Raw genomic sequence first — 3,956 nt, forward strand, 5'->3', positions numbered from 1 at the left:
CACACACACACACACACACACACACACTGAACAATTTCAAGTAAAATAATTCCAAGCATTGTATTTTTTGTTAACAAAATTACTATATTCATTGTCAGCTTTTTAGAAATCAGTGGTACATATACTTTTCATTTCTGCATCATTTATCTATTGCTGCGTACCAAGCCACCTCTTGACTTGGTGGCTTATAACAACGACCATCTTTTCACTGTCAATTCTGCAATTTGTTTTGGGCTCAGCTGGGCAGTTCTTCTGTCAGTCTCACCCCGGGTCGTTCATGCAGCTTCTTAGTCATCTGTCTCCATGTGATTTTTCAGCTGGGTTTATTTACAACATGATGGTTTCGGAGTTCCAAGAGGGCAAAACTGAAAACTGCAAGGCCTCTTGCTCAGATGTCATACAATGTCCACCACATTTTATTGGTCAAAACAAGTCACAGTAGCTGCCCAGATTCAAGAGGTGGGCAAAGACCACCTCTGGATGGGAGGAGCTACAGAGGATGTTAATGCCATGTTTTATCTACCATATGTCTTTTAATGTTCATGCAATTGTAATGTTCTAATGAGCTTTTTATATTTTTCTCTCAAAGTGCAGCGCATTGGCTCTTTCCTTGGGGATTAATATAGTGTGTATACTTCAGTGACCATTGTTTCGTGTGTAATATTTCAAAAAGAAAAGTTAAGTTTACTTTGCAAAGTGATGCCCACTGTGTCCCATAATGGTCTTGGAGCTGTCATATGATTTTTATTATTTCTTACATTAAAAGGTGTATTAAAAGTATCATGAAGCCATACTATTTCCTTTGCACTTTTTATCCTCTCCCTTTCTTTTCAATTTGGGTGCTGTTCTGAGTAGCATGATGGAATCTTGTGCTGTCCCATTCTGTCCTGCTGGGACGTGAATCGTTCCTTTGTCCAGCATCTCCACACTGTCTACACTCCCCTGCCCATTAGTCAGTTAGTAACCATCTTGGTTATCAGACAGATTATCAGAGAAAGAGAGAGACACCATATTCACATGATTTTAATACAGTATGTTATGATTATCCTGTTTTATTGTTAGTTACTATTGTTAATCTCTTACTGTGCCTAATTTATAAATTAAACTTTATCATAGGCATGTATGTATGTATGTATAGGAAAAAACATAGTTTATAGAGGGTTCAGTACTATCCATGATTTCAGGCATCCACTGGGGGTCTTGGAATGTATCCCCCACAGATAAAGGCATGACCAGTGTAGAAAGATGATCAGTCTTGCTTTTCCCCTTGGTAGCATTTCCCCCACACCATGCTAGGTTGTACTCATTTCTCAAGGTTTTGTTATTTTCAGGATCACAAATGCAAACCATCAGAGCATGAGACCCACATTTACTTACTTAGCTGACTTCTCTCACTACTTGCACATATATTTGGAACTCTGTAATCCCTCCCGACAAGCGCTGACCCTGTGTGTTCCAGCATTTTTTCAAGCCTCACTGGCCACAAAGGGGAACTGAATATGAACATGCATGCAAACCTCATCAGTTTCCTTTGCAGCCAGCTGAAAGTTTTTTTTAATATAGAGGAAACAGTATTTTCCTTTTGACGACAAACTGAATTTCCAGAGATCTGAAGCATTTTTGCTTCTGACAGATCAGGGGGCACACGAAAGAAGAGAGCACTAAGTTGTGAGAAAGGTAATTAAAAGGAAAGTAGGAAAACAGAGACAAAACTGAATTAGGGAAGAAAAAGAGGTGCTACTGAGTACAGGAAAGGAAAACAGTGGAGGTGGGGGCTATTGGGGGTACTAGAAAGTCTTGGTAAGAAGAGGCAGGAAATGTAGAAAGGAAATGTCTGTAACAGGAAAGCGCCTATACCAGCATTGCCAGCAGTATTAATGGAAAGCATTAAGATCTTTTGGTCCAGAAGTTTGCCACTGGATAAAATGTGAAAATATAACACATCAGAGTGATTACCATTCCCACCTGAGTTCATACCATTGAGCCAGGTTTACAGCAAAGGCGCCATGTCCTATTTCAAGATGCAATGTGGTGACCTGTTCGACCACTCTAATTTCACAGAACAAAGCGAGGGATAGTAAGCAAGCAAAGAAACCTGAACACCTAACATAAATGTCACAAAGCTCCCAGAATCCATCGACTTATTTTAGATATAGTTTAAACAATCTCTCTAGCAATAAATATTAATGAATGCCTACTATGTGCTGAGCAAGGGACATTGGACAAATTCGCTACAAAAGAAGATTCAGGGAAACTGCTTAGGGGACCATGGACCATACAGTAAGCAGCCTCCTTCCCCCAGGGGCACACATCTTAGTACAGCTGAGGGCATTACTGTATTGGCACATGATCTCAGGTGGCCTCCGGTTGCCACTCATTTTTTTTTTTAAGATTTTTTTATTGGGAAATTGGAGGAGGGGAACAGCATTGGGGATAGGGAAAGGAGAACAGACAAGTTGCTGTCCTTTTGTTCTTCAGTCTAGTTGTAGAGGACGTTGCTTCACTGGCCCATGTTGGTATTATCATTGCGCTCTTCCCGGCTCACAGCAGCTCACGGCAGTTGCCAGCCGCTCACGCTTGGCTACCAGCCACTCACGGTAGCTCACGGCAGCCCACTGCAGTCCACGCCGTTTGCAGCGACTCATGGCAGCCCAGCTCCAGCTTGAGCTGTTGTTCACCATCTTAGCTGTAGAGGGCAGTGTCACTGGCCCTCATGTGGGATCCGAACCGGGGCCCTNAGTTATAGAGTAGCAACGAAAATAATTTTATGGTTGGGGGTCACCACAACATGAGGAACTGTATTAAGGGGTCGCGGCATTAGGAAGGTTGAGAACCTCTGCTCTAAAGAAATCTTGGTATTTAGCTATTTCTCAAATTGCACTATACATGGCATAGTTTCTAATATTGCCATGTTGTTTCTTCTTCCCTTTCCTCCATCCAAAGCCAGCCTAAACTGTATTGTTTTACTAAATCTGCAAATAAAGCATTGAAGCCAGGAAATGTAAGTTCTCTGGAGCTTTATATCTCCAGAAATATCTGGTAGAGGAAATTGGAAAGAAGAAACCACAGTTAAATTTTAACCCAGAGAAAGTCTGTAAGACTCATTTATTTGTTGATGCTTTGTCCAGCAGAGGGCAATGTATTACCAGCCCTAGTTAAACTACTCTTGCTATTAAAGGCCGAAGCTAAGCTGCCTGAGTTGTACTCCAGCCAGAAACTTGAAACAATTTAAAAGCTTGGTTTTTTTAAGCTCTAACAAAATGATACTTTTCTTCATTTTAGTAGCTGAAAAACACTTTAAATGTTACAGAATAAAAGTAATTGTATGGACAACAGATTTCCATCCTTAAGATGAAAACCCAGTGCCACTGGTCTGCCTTTAATAGGATATATCCTTTGGGGAGTTTTTTGTTTTGTTTTGTTTTATACTAGTTTTTATCACAGAGTCACCTTTGTAAAACCTTCACAACTATAATTATCCTAGTGGTAAAAAGAAAATCTGGCATTTGTATATGTGAAAGCTTTTGTCACATCTTTTAGTTTTCTTTAACTTTTTTTTAGTCATAGCAATTCATAGACAGTTTTAAAAGTCAAATAATGTTAAAAGGCTGGTAATAAAAACATGTCATGACTATTAATAAATGTAATTTAAAGCATATTTTACCTAATTAAGAAAGTGCAGGAGAAATCACCTTCATCCTCCACTGTAGTCATTTCCTCCTGTCAACTTAACAAACAGCAGATCCCTTCATCTTCAGCCCCCTAACCAGTTGCCTCATTTTTCCGCTATCTCTATCAGGGGGAGGATATGCTTGTTTTTATCTCTGAGAACACATGGTTTGTTACTAAATCTTTAACAACCCTGCCACTCTCCACCCTGCAGTAATTTCAAAAATCTCTCTCTCTCTCTCTCTCTCTCTCTCTCTCTCTCTCTCTCTCTCTCTCTCTCTCTCTCT

The 3,956-nt window shown here is 40.1% G+C and overlaps 1 protein-coding gene across 14 annotated transcripts in view; it reads left to right on the forward strand.

Annotated features, from left to right (window-relative positions):
* Window positions 1-3,956, forward strand: part of CASK (calcium/calmodulin dependent serine protein kinase) — a 415,968-nt gene that overhangs the window by 251,076 nt on the left and 160,936 nt on the right. The window lies entirely within an intron of this gene.

The sequence above is a fragment of the Hipposideros armiger genome, unplaced genomic scaffold (genome assembly GCF_001890085.2).
Source record: "Hipposideros armiger isolate ML-2016 unplaced genomic scaffold, ASM189008v1 scaffold_7, whole genome shotgun sequence".
Taxonomy (NCBI): Eukaryota; Metazoa; Chordata; class Mammalia; order Chiroptera; family Hipposideridae; genus Hipposideros; species Hipposideros armiger.